General features: G+C 33.6%; 1 long non-coding RNA gene across 1 annotated transcript in view; it reads left to right on the top strand.

The window, feature by feature from the left end:
* The window catches only part of LOC134810098 (uncharacterized), an 82738-nt gene extending 68052 nt beyond the window's left edge, over window positions 1–14686 (top strand). The window contains exons 2-3 of the long non-coding RNA XR_010157316.1: window positions 10431–10498; window positions 12610–14686. This is a non-coding gene — a long non-coding RNA (uncharacterized LOC134810098). The remainder of the gene's footprint in view (window positions 1–10430; window positions 10499–12609) is intronic.
* The last annotated feature ends 1070 nt before the right edge of the window (window positions 14687–15756 follow it).

Raw genomic sequence — 15756 nt, 5'->3', positions numbered from 1 at the left:
AAGAAAAAATGTTAAAGGCAGCTAGGGAGAAGGGGCAGGTCACCTACAAAGGAAACCCAACTGGGCTAACAGTAGAACTTTCAGCAGAAACCCCACAAGCCAGAAGAGATAGGATGCCTATAATCAGAATTCTTATAGAAAATAAATTGCAATCAATAATTTAATATCCAGCCAAGTTAAGTTTCATAAGCAAGGAGAAATAAGGTCCTATTCCAAAAAGCAAATGCTAAGGGGATACATTACCACTTGTGATGGTTAATACTAGTGTCAACTTGGTTAGATTGAAGGATACAAAGTGTTAATCCTGGGTGTGTCTGTGAATGTGTTGGCAAAGCTGATTAACATTTGAGTCACTGGGCTGGGGAAGGCAGACCCACCCTTAATCTAGTGGGGACAATCTAATCAGCTGCCATCAAAGATAAAGCAGGCAGAAAAACATGGAAGAGGATAACTGGCCTAGCCTTCCTGCCTACATCTTTCTCCTGTGCTGGATGCTTCCTGCCCTTGAACACTGGACTCCAACTTCTTCAGTTTTGAGACTCAGACTGGTCCTCCTTTTCCTTAAACTTGCAGACAGCTATTGTGTGAACTTGTGATCCTATAAGTTAATACTTAATAAACTCCCACGTATATATATACACACACACATATATATATTATTAGTTCCGTCCCTCTAGAGAACCCTAATATACTGCCAGACCTGCCTGATTGAAAGGAGTGCTAAATATAGAAAAGAAACACCATTTCCAGCCACCATAAAAAACACACTTGAATACATAGATCATTGACACTACAAAAGCAACCACACTAACAAGTCTGCATAATAACCGGCAAACAAGATGATAATAGGGCCAAATCCACACATATCACTATAAACCTTGAATGTAAATGGACAAAATGCCCCAATTAAAATGTGCAGTTGGCAGGTTGGATAAAGAAGCAATACCCAGTGGAATGCTGTCTTCAAGAGACCCACCTAATAGGCAATGGCATCCATAGGCTCAAAGTAAAGCGATGGAGAAAAATCTACAAAGCAAAAGAAAAATAGAAAAAAGCAGGTGTTGCTATTCTAATTTCAGACAAAACAGGCAGTTAAAAAGACAAAGAATGGTATTACGTAATGTTAAAGGGTTTAATTCAACAAGAAGTTCTAAGTTTCATAGATATGTCTGCATCAAACACAGGAGGACCTAGATTCATAAGGCAATTTCTTAGAGTCCTGCAAAGAGACTTAGATAACCACACAATAATAGTAAGAGACTTCAACACCTCACTGACACTATTAGATGGATCATCAAGACAGAAAATTAACAAAGATATCCAAGGCCTTAAATTGATTCTTGACCAAATGGACCTACTAGACATCTGCAGAACTCTCCCCAACAAAAACAATAGAATATACATTCTTTTCATATGTACAGAGCACATAGTCTAAAACTGACCACAAAATCAGCTGTAAAACAATCCTTAGAAAATTCAAAACTGAAGTCATACCAACGATACTCTTAGACCATAGTGCAATAAAAAGAGAAATCAAAACCAAGAAAAATGCTCAAAACTATACAAATACATGTAAATTAAACAACATTGTGTACCTTTTGTGTAAACAATGAAATTAAGGCGGCAATCAAGGAATTCTTTGAAACAAATTTGAAGAGAGATATAAGATACAGGAATTTCTGGAAACAGTTAAAGCTGTGTTAAAAAAGATATTTATAGAGCTAAATGCCTGCATCAGAAAGTTAGAAACATCTCAAATTAACAACATAACATCATCCCTAGAGGAACTGGGGAAAGGAGAGCAAACTACCCCACAGTTAGCAGAAGACAAAAAATAATCAAAATTAGAGCAGAACTGAAAGAAACTCAGACACGAAAACCACACAAAAGATTAACGAGTTCAGCAGTTTGGTCTTTGAAAGAACAAATGAGATAAACTGCTAGATAGAGTAACCTGTATTTGAACATAAATTAGAAAGTAAGCCCCTGTAAATATTTCTGAAAAATAGATGACTTTAGACAAATTAGAATAGAGTAATAACTAATTTTAAAATCACACAAATAAAGAAGTAGGCTAGTATCAGAGCAACCCTGTATTGTAGACAGATGTAAACCCTGGACAGAATATAGAAAGTACCTTCTAAATTCCTTGAAAAGAGACCAGAAGCCGGAAATTCTGGAAGGAGACTGATACTTGGAGAAGGAGAGTTCCAGTGGGTGAATTTCACATTTTTTGTTTCTCTGGACTGAGGCCAGTCTTCTTCTGGAGTGAGGCCAGGAAGGACTCATTGGGTCCAAAAGATACTGATAAAACTTGAGCTGGCCTAAGGAACTGGAGAGAATATGAGACAACCAAACTTGTTGTAGAGGTCAGGGGAATCCTGAAAAAACAGAACCAGAGAGGGAGTGATCAACATTGTATATATACTCTTCCATAGTTTTTGAACAATCCACAGTCTTTATTAGGTATTGTTAAGTGATTTAATAATAATCAGCATTATTAGGTGATTTGAATTGATACCCAAATGCTGGTGTTTAATGTTTAAGTCCGTCTAATTTAATGCCTGCCTGCTGAAACAAATAAGTTGATACTCTTCCAAGGAATATAGCAGATTCCAGAGTCTTCACAGTGTGAGGTTTACATTTTTCATCTATATTACTAAATATATTTTCTTACATTAGGCTTCTGATTTTGGTTAATCAATATACAGTCATGTCAACTTACTAATATATCCTAATTATGTACACTCATAAGGCTTTAGCTCAAGGGAAGATTTTATTATTTAAACAAAAGACATTTCAGAGGATGATAGGAGACATTAATTTGGAGGTAAGCAGAAACATTTTTCTTTTAAAATGTCTTTCAAAAACAACATAAAGTTAGTTTTTGTCTATGCAGATATTAGCCTATCATTTTTTATAAAGTGTATGATGTTCTTTTTCATAAATATGTATATCTCTTAATGGACTGGAATTCCATGGGGTTTTAATATTATTATTATCAATTTGACCTCCCAAAAGGAACTATAAATTGTTTTCCTTTTGATATCAGTTTATATCGTTTATCTCAGATTTAAAAAAATCCCACAGGAAAAACTACCAACAAGTGGAAAGTTTTGGTAATGCTATGAAAGATTACTTTCTCTCTTTTCTGCCTGACACAAGTTATTAAAGCTATAATTAACTCTAAGTAATAACACTGGAAATTACAAGTTCTTTGTGCAAAGGAAAAGTACATTCAATTAAAATTATTAGGTTAGTGCAAAAGTAATTGCGATTTTTGTCATTACTTTCAATGGCATAAACCGTAATTACTTTTGCACCAACCTAATATTTTCTTGTTTAGAATATTCCTGAGGTAAAACATATTTTATCTTTCTAATGTTAGAATTTCAGTATATTGAATGACTAAAAATAAAATATAATTTTAAAATACAGACAGAGTCATATATTATAATTACTGTTAAATTTGCAAATAGAACTTAGAAAAAGTAACTAGTAACAAGACCATTGTATGTTTCAGGGTTGGAGAAAGCTAAAGTTAAAAAATGAGCAAGAAAAGCATTCAGAATATATTTGTGATAGAGATATAAAAAAAGATGAAGTAGGAAATACTTATTATGAGGCAACTTTGAAGGTCAATAAAGGGAAAAATTTATGAATTTTTGAAGATAATATTTAAACTTGCTGAAGAGCCAAAAGAATAAGAAGCATGTTATTAAGTAACATACCTAATAGTTCCATAATACAAATTATTACTCTAAAATTTTGTGTTGAGTAAAATCAACACAAAGGGACCTGAAAAAGTGATTTAGTTATTTAAGGATCTGATAAAAATATAAACATAATATTTAACTAACACACCTGAAGTTTCAATTATTTTTTAAATTTCCTATTTCTTCATCCAGTAAGAAATTATTGAGCTCCTCCTTTTGGTCAGGTCAGGCATTCTGTTAGGTGCCGGGATACAAGGGTGAACAAACAGACATATTCCATGCATTCATTCTGATGGGGAGGGAAGTCCAGTGAAAAGCAAGCAAATAATTTCACTAATGAATACATTATTACAATGTAAAGAAATGAATACCATTGATAGGAGGTGAACATATAGCAAAGGGACATCCATCAGCCAGAGGTGCATGGGAAGAAATCCCTAAGAAAATGACAGGAGCAAGACCTGGTAGATGACAGGCAATTAGCTAAGAAAAGAGAGAGTGAGATGGCAGACATTTAAACATCCTAGACATTCTTCCAGAAATACAATTGCTAATACCGAGAATGATGATTTCCAATTTCATCCATGTCCGTAAACTATCACAAGAACAAAAAACCAAACACCGCATATTCTCACTCATAGGTGGGAATTGAACAATGAGATCACATGGACACAGGAAGGGGAATATCACACTCTGGGGACTGTGGTTGGGTGGGGGGAGGGGGGAGGGATAGCATTGGGAGATATACCTAATGCTAGATGATGAGTTAGTGGGTGCAGCGCACCAGCATGGCACATGTATACATATGTAACTAACCTGCACAATGTGCACATGTACCCTAAAACTTAAAGTATAATTAAAAAAAAAATTGCTAATACCATATGGAAACCTTCTCTGTTACACCTTTTCAGGTTAGTGATTCCCTTTAGCTGTGTGACAGCAGATCTATTTCTACTATTTTGCTTCTCACGTTGTATCATAATGACATTCGGCATGTTTTTTACCTCATTAAACTGTGAACACCTTAGAATCCGTAACAAGAAACTTGCACATTGACAGAAATAAGTCACTGCATTTTAAAACTTTGCAAGAAGTAAACTAGCATTTTGGGAAATAGTACTGTGCTTTTTTGCATAATTGTTGCTTCCCTTGATACGTGGCTTATAACAAATGATCCATACATAATAATTTTAGTTTGACTTACATGTATTCATGTCTATTATAGAAAGATTATGAAAAACAATAAATCATAAAAATGTGCCCATGAAAAAACACATACCCCACATACATACACACACATAGATATGCACTCACACCACCACAGACACAGACACACATACCTGGATGCCTTAGTTTTCATGATAATCCTTGACTAAGAGCAAACTGATTTGTGAATACAAGTTTTTGTTAAATTTGGGTAAATGCTAAAGTAGGATGTCAGTCAAGAACGCCCAAAACAAATTGTTTCACAATATAATTTACATTTCCCTAACATAATAGAAGATAACAGAATATATAGTCTTACCGCTGGAGTGTATTTCCTAGGATGAACATTTGTACTTCTCCTGAAACAGGAGTTAAATAAATGATACGTATATATTAATTTGAAATACATACTTAATGGAAAGTAATTAAGAATTGAAATTAATCAAAAGAAATATCAACCGAAACTTTTCAATAAAAATAATGAAATAACTAAAGAATACATGAAAGAAAAGATAATATAATAAAAATAACAAAGCACATATCCAACTTTAAATGTAATTTTAAGGTTTCATTAATTAAAATGGCAATTTTGAAAATTATTTCTTATCTGCACATGTTCTCTCAAGAATATAAAAGTTATTTTCTAAAATTACAAAGTTCTCATTTATCTATTATAAAGTCAATAAAATATTTTGAAAGTATTATAAATCATCAAACTGCATAGTTCTTGCTCTCCAGAGGTGAAAATTTATAACCAATTACAAAATATTATTAAAAAAATGAATGCTTCCATTTAGAGTCCCATTGGTTATTATTCAAAATCGTTTCTCTTTCTCTTCCTTTATTCATTTTGGAGTAAATAATTGATACAGTTATTTAGTTCAAATATGCTTTATTTTGATTCTAATGGACTGCTTCCTATTGGAGTGTCCCAAAATTCATATACCAGTCCTCTGCTTTATTTAAACTTATTTCCTACATTGTCCATCTATATGAGGACTTCTAAACATGTATAACTCTAGTAGACATCTTTCTGATGAGCTCTTGACTTATATGCATATCTGCCATATCTCTCAACATCTCCACTTGAACACCGACCAGATACTTGACGTTTAACTTGTCCAGAACCATTCTACTCTCAGCAAATGGTGGCTCCTCTCTTCCATTTGCTAACAACAAAAACTATGAATTTATCCTTACCTTTTTCTTTTTCTCACCTCGTATCTAATGAGAGAGAAAATCCAGTTGACGCTGGCTTCAAAATATAGATAGAATTTGACCACGTCTCTGACCATACTGTGATACCATCTGGGTCTGAAAAACCCTAATTTCTCTTACTGCAACTGCCTCTTTACTATTCTTCCTATCTGTACCATTTCCCTAATACACACTATTCTCGACAACTGTATAGAAATTATAGAAGTGCATTTTAGCTGGATAGTCAACATATTAGGAGGGCTGACTTTTCCACCCGGTTTGGAGAACAGTGTCCTGAGGAACAGGGCAATGTATTGGTGAGTTTTTATGGATGTGGGCATATTTAGAGCATGAAGTTGTGTGCAGGTTGATAGACTTAGGAACATTGCTAACTGAAGAGCAGCCTCAGCAAAAGTCTAGGTCTACATGTGTTTTAAAATGGAGAAAACTATGGTAGCAGATTTTAAAAACACTGAGTGAATCCAAATGTGTGATGTCATTTAATACAATATGGATTTCTACCATTGCAGCACTTTTAGTCCTCTGGGTCATAAAAATGTCCCTAAAATAAGGTCCTACCTTTCTGCATCCAGAAACATTAGGTGCTTTATAATCACTTTAGTAACAACATCATTTCATTGCAATCATAAAACAACCCAAGGATAGGGGGTAATAGAAAAGAGAACATTTTATATTACTTAACTGTATATGTAGTGAATTCTGAAAAAGTACTTGTCAAAGAAATAGAGGTAATATAATGAAATCCACCCCAAATAGCTATCAATAAAGCAATATATAACAGAAATATTAGACTCTATAAAAAGATATGTTCACATTATATATGATATGATTAGCAAAATATTGAAAACTGAATAGCTTTATGTCAGGTGCGACCAGGGAAGAGAAGTGTTACCAGTGCCCTGAGGTCTTTGTGTATATTCAAGTAGCCCAAAGGGTGTCGTGTTGGTTAGAGGATGATGTTTTTATCCTGTTGGTTTTTTAAAAATCTACCTGTTCCATTTTGTGCTGTCCCTATAATCATGAGTATTTGCCCCAGTTGATTAGGGAGCTTTAAAAATCAATGCTCAGAATTGTCTCTCACTCCTCTTTTAACTAAGAGACCTCTATTTATATTCCAACATTTTAATTATCCTCCAATTCCAGAAAAATCTTAATGAATCGGTATATTTGAACAAAATGGGAACTAACTGCTGTATAGGTAGTTTCTTGCAACCAATTATTCAACTGGACTGCTGATTAAAATGTATGGAACAACCACGAGTTGTGCACTGAGTCCAGACTGCCCAAAGCAATCTGACTCTTCCTCTGATTATTCCTGTACTGAGGGGAGCATGGAGACTCCTGAAGTGAGAAAACCATATATAATATGGAGGCCTCAAAAGCCGGCATTTGTCACTCCCCTGCTCAAAGCTATCCTTGTCTTTTTACTTTATTTAGAAATTTCTAAGTTAGAAGGCCTCATGTGATATCAACTCTAGCCTCACCAGCCTTCTTGGTTTTCTTCACATAAGAAATTGCCAAACTCGTTCTCTCCCCAGAACTTTGGTCTTGTTCTTCCCTTGCCTAGAAGGCTGTTCACTCAGATCTTTGTATGGCTCTCATTTCATTAATGAACAGAGTGAAACCCTACTTTCTCTGAGAAGCCTTCTCTGACTATCGTCTCTAAAGTAGCCTTTCCCCCTGTTGCTGCCACTTTCTACTGCCTATTGCTTGTCCTTGTTTAAGTTTTGTCAATGTGATTATTACTTCTTAATATTACATTCAGTGTACAGTTTTCTATTGCCTGACCTTGACACAGAATATAAATCTAGGGCTGGGGTTCCAGTTGATGCCATATCCCAGGCACCAAAAATAGTGTTTGGCACATATTTAATAATATTTCTAAATTAACTAGATTAGGGATATGCTCTGTTTATTCTCTACTTATATTTAGAAGTTGCCTATTTTAAATTCATATATGTCTCTCCTTCCTGAAATTTCCATTTGTTTACAATACATTATAACACTATGTTGTTATTTATATGTAATATATATATCTTATAAAAATAATATATTGTTTAAAATATAAACATGTGTATTTGGGGAATAGATAAAGCTGTCAATTATTACTCTATCTCCATCTTGCTCTGGATATGATTTCCTGTTAAGAAATGAGTTCTAAATAAAAGACACTATAACATCCCAAATTGCTTTTTGATAGTTTTACAAAATTGAAATGTTAAAAATGACAGAAAGCAATAATTATTACACAAATGCAGATAAAAAATTGAAACTACAAAAATTCTTAACAGAAATATATGTATAATTTAACTTCTGAAAATCAATCAGTGTTACATACCATATTAACAAATAATAAAGTAAAATTATGTGGTCATCTCAATAGATTCAGAAATAGCATTAGATAAAATCTAATATCCATTCCTGATTTAAAAAAAAACTCTCAGCAAACTACAAATAGAAAGGGACTTCCTTCACTGCAAAAATGGCACCTACAACCAACTTACAGTTATCATTATATTTACTTGTGAAAGAAAATAGTTTTTCACATAAGATTAGGATGAGAACAAGGGTGTTTGCTCTCAAGAATTCTAATCAGCATTGTTTGGAGGTTTTATATAGTACAACAGGCAAGCAAAATATGTAAATCATCCACATTAGAAAGTAAAAAGCAAACCCTCTTTACTGACAGATGACATGACTAACCTGTGTAGAAAATTTTATGAAATCTTCAAGAAGCAACTAGAATAAGTAAGCTTTGCAGAATATAAGAGGCAATATGCAAAAATCAATGTATTTTTATATGCAACCAATGAAAACTCAGAAGTTGAAATTAAATACCACTTACAATAGCATCAAAATGTGAAATCTATCATTTTTAGCATAGTTAGAATTCTGAATCTGAAGACTTTGTTCAGTTAAACAGAAAGGAGGCTATGAGATACTTTGATTGTTTCCAGAATTCCCATATAAAATTTCCAGTTGACTTAAATGCTCAGTATCCTGTACCAGCCTTAAAGCTTTTATTTTTAATTTCTATTTTTTAAATTTGAGTCATATTATTTTCGCATACTTTTATAGAGCTTTGTTTCTAAGTCTACCCAACTAGTTATTAGTAACAATCAGAGTTGAAATTTGCTTTGCAAATGAATGAAAACAGGCAAGGGAGAAGACCCATTTCCTATGTTACTTATACTAAGAGAATGAAGAGGGCAAAACCTAGAGTTAAATATCTGTATTTAGCTGTGGAAAGGTGACTATCTGAAGTAGAAAGAGCCGAATTACATAGCAAGAAGAAAATGTGGATCAGAAATCCAAGGATTGCCCTGCAGATAGTCCCAATGCATGAGGCTGGCTTAGGTATTATCTGCAGCAAAACTGAGAGCAAGCCATGGGGAAATAGACAGTGCTCAATCAATCATTGCTATGTATGTCGTATCTCCAGACTATTCACAATTCAGGTAGTAGCTGACTTGTAATTATTTTATATTTTAAGGCTCATTTATATTTACCAAAACCCTTTGTCTTAACAACGAAGTTAAGAAAAACAAATCATAAATTTTAACGGGTATTTATTTTTACCTTTACGAAACAGGTAATTTCACATAATGAATTATAAAATCTTAATGAATGTCATGGAAGTCCCAAATTTTTATGCTTTTCTATAATTACTAAAGTTAATATTGCTAAAATGGCATTATCTAAAGTACAGCATATATCTGACTGTGTTACTGATTTCTTTTAACATTGATTCTGAAGCTAAAGGTGTATTCTAAAGTTTCACCTGTGTAAGTCAGCTTAAAATGTGTATTATTTTAAGAACAAATTGTAACATTTTTATAAAATTAAGTTTAAAATTGTTTTATAAATGCATAGAAATAATATGTGATAATTGTGTTCAAGAAACATAAGCAAACTCAGTATTCTTAGTTTCTTTGATTAGTAACATTTTGCTGTTTAAAGTCAAATAATTTGCTCCATAAATAGGGCTTAAAATTTAGTCATAAACAACTACCTTCCACTTCTATCATGCATACTGCTTAAATTAATTTGAAAGAACACCAATTGCTTTAAGTTGCATGACACGGATATATTGAATGTTCAACTTTTATTGCCACTATAAGAATAAGAACTGTTTATACTTTCATAGTTCAAAAGTCATATAGTATTTATGCTACTTCTAAATGTGTTTAATATTGTTCGCTTCTGGAGATACACTGATTATAAGGCACAAATAAGAGTAATTATCTCTGGCACATAGAATATTCTCCTTTCTTTTTTTTTTTTTTTTAGGGGTATAGAGAAAGGAGGAAGTATATCACCGCTATGCCTACATTATCAGTAAAATATCTTTTATGAAGGTATGATAAAATATTGGTTTTAAAAGTTGGCCTAGCAGGAATTATTTTATTTCTTCTTACAATGACACTGATTTTTATTCGAAAAGACAATTTCCTATTTCAGCTCTTTTTTTAGCAATTATAATTTGATATCACTCTTTTCCTTATTTAAATTATGCTATATGTATATATTTTAAAAACAGTCAAGTTTATCTTATACTTACTTCTACAGTATTATTTTAAGAATAAATTGTGGTAACATTTAATGTTAACTTAATGTAATAACATTTAATGGTAAATATAATTCCTCTAGATGACTGAAGCCAATAGGGTTTTCAGCTAATCTTTAAAACAGAGCAGATTATGTTCCTGTGTCCCTAACCTACGAGTAAATGATATTACTGACTAGAGTGGATGTTACTCTCCAGAGTATCTGTTTTTATTTAGTAAATAACTTGCCCATTTCCATCCATGCCCAGTATCTGATAGGAGACAGTATAGATCATTTTCCCTTTCTGGCCACCACTCATCCCCCATCTTGTCAAACTGCGCATTATAAACACAGAAGAGAAGAGAAGAAACAGCTATCATGGAAATGTACCCATAGTTCCATTAACATGTTTTTTACAAAATATTATATCCTAGCTGTTTTGAATTTGCCTTATAGATATTAAGAAATGGGATAGAAAGAGAAGGGGTAGAATGTGACTGAGTAGCACACTATTTAACATATATAAGAATTACGCAATATACCATGGAGAAGTTTCCATATTCCTCTGTGCTTTGATTTTTATAACAATAAAGAGATAACATGTAAATATTTTCTAAAAATAACACCTGAATTCAGAATTTGTCCACACAAAATATTGACATTTTAATAATCATCATCTGCCTAGTAATTCTTTATACATTTTCCTCCTCTTGGAATGCCTTTCCTTGTGCGTTCTCATGCAAAACTCCTATTAATTGTTTGAGAATCAAGTCAAACTTTTTTTACTCCAGGATGCTGTTCTTGCTTTTTTTTTTTTATCGTCTGAGGCAAAGTTGATCAAATTTTCTATTGTACCACCATAGTAGCTCAGCTACATTTGCCAAACTTTATTTTGTTTCATAGCCCGAATAACTGCTCTGCTTTGTATCCCATAAGCAACAGCTGGGCAGGGAATGTTTATTATACATCTTCACCTCACTAGCCCCCAACAGGAGCCCAGCATATGCTGGACGCTTCATTTTTTGATGAATGAATGAATGAATAAATGTATGAACAAATTGAGCATTATTCTAAGCTGAGTGGACACTAGTCAAAATTCCATAAACCTCATGAATACTCATAAATTATGCATTATAAGCTGGAGGAGTTTCGCTCAAAGTAATAATCAATCATCATCGTAATAATCATTGAATCCTATTAAGGTAAGTGTTAATTTCCATTTCAGAAATGAAGTAATTGAGGCTGAGAGGTTAAATAACTTACCTTTATGTATAATTATATAAAGTCTATCTAATCTATCTATCTCCAAATTGAGCCCAGGCAGTCTGACTCCAAAGCCATTACATAAACATAGCAAACTGGAGTATGTGGAAGATGAACAGGGTTGTCCCTTTAAATGGATTTGGACTTGTAACTTGTTGTGCATAGTACCATAATCTCAAATCAACAACTACTGGTAGTTATATTTTCTTAAGTTAACATATAAATATAACTGTCAAATAATTAGAGATATAGAAAGCTATAGTGTTGCATTCATATGAATAAGTCATGTTTTAATTATTGATTAGTAATTAATCTGTAGCCCTGGACCTAGGGGTGGATGAAATATGGAAGAAAATTAGGGACATTATTGCTACATTATAGGTGAGTGAGATATGATCCCATTGGTTAATTGCAACCTATGCAGATGAAACAATTAGTGAATAATAGAGTATTTTCACATGCCCTGGGCTTGCTTTTTATTCACTTACTCCCAACCCTTAATTTCTACACCTTCTTATCTGCTTGCCTCTTATCTAATTATCTCTTTCTCTTTCAGACTTTATATTAAGTGTAGCTTCTTGTCAAAATGTCTTCTTTGATCCCTAACCTAGATTATTAAATATTAATATGTTTTTGGGTTTTTTTTTTTTTTATACAGGGTCTCACTCTGTCACTCTTGCTGGAGTGCAGCAGCATGACCATGGCTCACTACAGCGTTGACACCCGGGTCTTAAGCAATCCTCCCGCTTCAGCCTCTCCAGTAGCTTGGACTACAGGCATGGGCCACCACACCCAGCTATTTTTTGTATTTTTAGTAGAGGTGGGGTTATGCCATGTTGTAAGATGTTTTTTTCCATAGCAGCAATGGCTATAACCTAATGGGTATGTATCATGCTACATTGTAATTCCCCCTTAATTGTTCTGTTTCCCCTTTTAATCAGTCATTCTTTAAGTACAGGCATCGACTTGTTCAACATTGTGTCCATAATTCTGAGAAAACTACATTAGTTAGTGAGGCTTGCATTATAGACTCAATGTAGAAAGTAAAAACTATAAAAAAGAGTACAGGAGAATATAATTCAATGAAAATCTGGATCTTTGTCCAGTTAAAGCCAAGAGTCTGTTTGGTACCTGGGAAGTAAAAGACTAGATTATAAAGGGCAGTGAAAGTTGGAGTTTCGATGTAGTGAGGAATAAAATCATTGTAAAGGGCAGCATAATATGGAGATAGACAATAAATGTAGTGTCTAAATAAAAATCTGGGAGCCTCATAGAAGGATTGATTGGAGCAGAGGATGCTGGAGGGTAGCTAGAGCAGTATTGACTACATTGGGAGAAATTCAAGCAATGGATGCCATTCTCATTACCATGGATGACGTTTATTGAGAGGTTGCTGTGAGCCATTATGTTTCACAACTATCAATTTATTTTCCATGAGACTAACATTATTAGTCTAATTCTAGAAGCAAGGAAACATGACACATATGAAGTGTGGTAGGGATCCTCTAAAACAATTCTCGATGGTCCTGCCATTTTAATATCCATACCCTTATGTAATCTCTCTCCTTGAGTTTTGGTTAGATTTACTGACTGTTCTAACAACAAAGACCATGGCAGAAATGATTGAATGTCATTCCCAAGATTAGACTATAAAAGACTGCAATTTCCGTTTTGAAAGCTTTCTCTCATTCTCTCTTTGGATCACTTGCTCTAGGAAAATTAGCTGCCATAGTATGTAGAAGCAGACCTCACAGAGAGCCATGTGAGTGAGCTTGGAAACAAGACCTACCATTCCCCAGTCACCTCTTCTTCAAATCTTAGAATAGCTACAAGCAAGCCCCAATGAATACCTTGTTGCAGTCTTAAGAGATTATCTTAAGCCGAAACCACTCAGCTCAGCTGCCCTAAGATGTCTGATTTACAGGAAAAAAAAGTAAATGATAAATGCTTTTCTGTTTTAAGCAGCTAAATATTGGGGTGAATTGTTACATAGTAATGAAAAACTAATATAGTAAGTGACATAGAGGGGATTTAAACCCAGGCTGATTAGTGTATACGAGAATCAGTGGTTTTAAGTTCACAGCAAAATTGAGAAGAAGGTACAAGGAGTCTCTGCAGCAATACATGCATAGCCTCCCCCATTATCAGAGTGGTACATTTGTCACAATCAATGAATTTACATGGACAAACTATTGTCACTCCAAGTTCATAGTTTATATTAGGGCTCACTCTTGATGTTGTACATTTTATGGGTTTAGAAAAATGTGTAATTATATGTATTCATCATTAGAGTATATTTTCTTCCCTAAAAATCTTGTGTGTTCCACAGGACATCTTGGTTGGTTCCAAGTTTCGGCAATGATTAATAAAGCTGTGATAACTATTGTTTGCAGATTTTTCTGTAGGCATAAGTTTTAAACTCCTTTGGTCAAACACCAAAGAGTGTGACTGCTAAATCACATGATAAGAGTATGTTTCCTTTTCTAAGAAACCACCAAACTGTCTTTTAAAGTAGTATGTAGTGATATCTCATATTTTAAATTTGTATTTCCCTGATGACATATGATGAGCAGCATGTTTTTATATGTTTATTTGCCATCTGTATATTTTATTTTATGATATGTCTATTAAGGCCTGTAACCCATTTTAAAGTCAGATTGTATAATTTCCTATTGTTGACTTTTAAGAGTTTTTTGTATATTTTGGATAATAGTATTTTATCAGATGTTATTAGATGTGTCTTTGCAAATATTTTCTCCCAGTCAGCGGCTTGTCTTTTCATTCTCTTGACAGTTATTTTCACAGAGCAGGCACTTTCTGCTATGTCTATTTATTTCCATTGTGTTCTATTTTCTACACCTGCTAACTGAACATACAAAAAAGTAGTTTTAAGACACAAATACAAGTAAAAATAAGGCATTTATCACCTTGCTGTGTCGAATAATCTTCATATTCTCTGTTTCTCCAAATTCTATTACCAACTGGACAATAACAGAAAAAAAGTGACCAAAGTGTCAGCAGCTTGTTACCCTTTCTAAAGAAGGAATTATGGAAAAGTCTAAAGTCATTTGTTTTCTTTAGTATATTAAAGCACATAAGTATAAAATGAGTTACAGAAGAATGACAATTTGAAATACTGTCTGCTGAGAACTGAATTTTGTCCCCCTAAAATTCTTATGTTAAAACTCAAACCCCAAAAGCGATTATACTTGAAGATGGGACCTTTGGGATAATTTATTTTATATGAGTTCATGAAGGTAGGGCTTTCATGATGGGATTAGTGCCTTTGGAAGAAAAAAAAAAAGGTTTCAGACTTCTTGCACTCTCTCCACCATGTGAGAAGGCATACTGCAAGTCAGAAAGATGGCCCTCATCAGGAACTAAATTGGCCAGCACCTTCATCTTGAACTTCCTATTCTCCAGAACCATGAGAAATAAATCTGTTGTTTATACTACCTAGTCTACGGTATATTTTTATAGAAGCTCCAGCTGACTTTGACAGATATTGGTACTAAGAAGTGGAATGCTGCTGTAAGAAATATTAAAAAATGTGGCAGCAGCTTTAGAACTGGGTAATGGGTCAAAGCTGGAGGAGTTTGAGGTGCCTGATATAAATATGGATGTTAAAATCAATTTTGGTGAGGAATCAGACCAAAATAAGAAACATGTTATTGCAAACTGGAGGAAAGGTTATGTTTGATATAAAGTGTCAAAGAACTTAGCTGGACTGTGTTCTAATCTTTCATGGAAGGCAGAACTTAGGAGTGATGAAATTAGATATTTAACTCAGGAGATTTCTAATAAA

The sequence above is a fragment of the Pan troglodytes genome, chromosome 4 (genome assembly GCF_028858775.2).
Source record: "Pan troglodytes isolate AG18354 chromosome 4, NHGRI_mPanTro3-v2.0_pri, whole genome shotgun sequence".
Classification (NCBI taxonomy): domain Eukaryota; kingdom Metazoa; phylum Chordata; class Mammalia; order Primates; family Hominidae; genus Pan; species Pan troglodytes.
The sequence above is the reverse complement of the archived record's forward strand: the minus strand, read 5'-3'. Positions and strand labels throughout refer to the sequence as shown.